General features: G+C 35.1%; 1 long non-coding RNA gene across 1 annotated transcript in view; it reads left to right on the forward strand.

The window, feature by feature from the left end:
• The window catches only part of LOC111714733 (uncharacterized), a 1,331-nt gene extending 782 nt beyond the window's left edge, over positions 1-549 (forward strand). The window contains exon 2 of the long non-coding RNA XR_002768044.1: positions 498-549. This is a non-coding gene — a long non-coding RNA (uncharacterized LOC111714733). The remainder of the gene's footprint in view (positions 1-497) is intronic.
• Positions 550-630: the final 81 nt, after the last annotated feature.

Raw genomic sequence — 630 nt, forward strand, 5'->3', positions numbered from 1 at the left:
GTTCATTAGGGTGGACCCAATATTTCATTGTATCTCTTAAAAAGACTTGTACTCCCTTTAGTTTAGGTGTAACTCCTAATTTTCCTTCCGAAAACAGTCCTCCCCCCCCCCTTGAAACTTTGTTTGTGTGTATGTCAGATCATAACTCTTGAATCCCTGGACCGATTTGCCTTAAATTTTGACGGAACTTGCTAGAACCAGGGGAACGTTCTTCTGTTGGTTTAAAATGTTTAAACGTTGAGTGGGTTAAATATTAGTTTCCAGGCACTGAGGTCCCGAGCTTCTAATTAATATTTTACAAAATTTAAAAATGCAGAAAGAATAATATTTTAAATAAGAATATCTGAGCATGAAGTAATTCTTTACTTATTTTTTAGCATTTAAGTAAAAAATCTTAAGTTTAAAAGCCTCAACTCTATATCGACTCTAGCAATAAAACATAAATGTTTTAGTAATTTCTGACAGTGTACATATAAATATTAATTTTTATAATTCAGGTGTCGTCCGTTGAACAGTTCTGAGAAAGCTGCCAGATCCTACAGTGTCGTAGATACTCCTAACAGCAGGGATATTTAGCATACATACATCTGATCGTCACATTTCAGTGTGAGAGCTTATCATCACCGGGGG

The sequence above is a fragment of the Eurytemora carolleeae genome, unplaced genomic scaffold, assembly GCF_000591075.1.
Source record: "Eurytemora carolleeae unplaced genomic scaffold, Eaff_2.0 scaffold120, whole genome shotgun sequence".
Taxonomy (NCBI): domain Eukaryota; kingdom Metazoa; phylum Arthropoda; class Copepoda; order Calanoida; family Temoridae; genus Eurytemora; species Eurytemora carolleeae.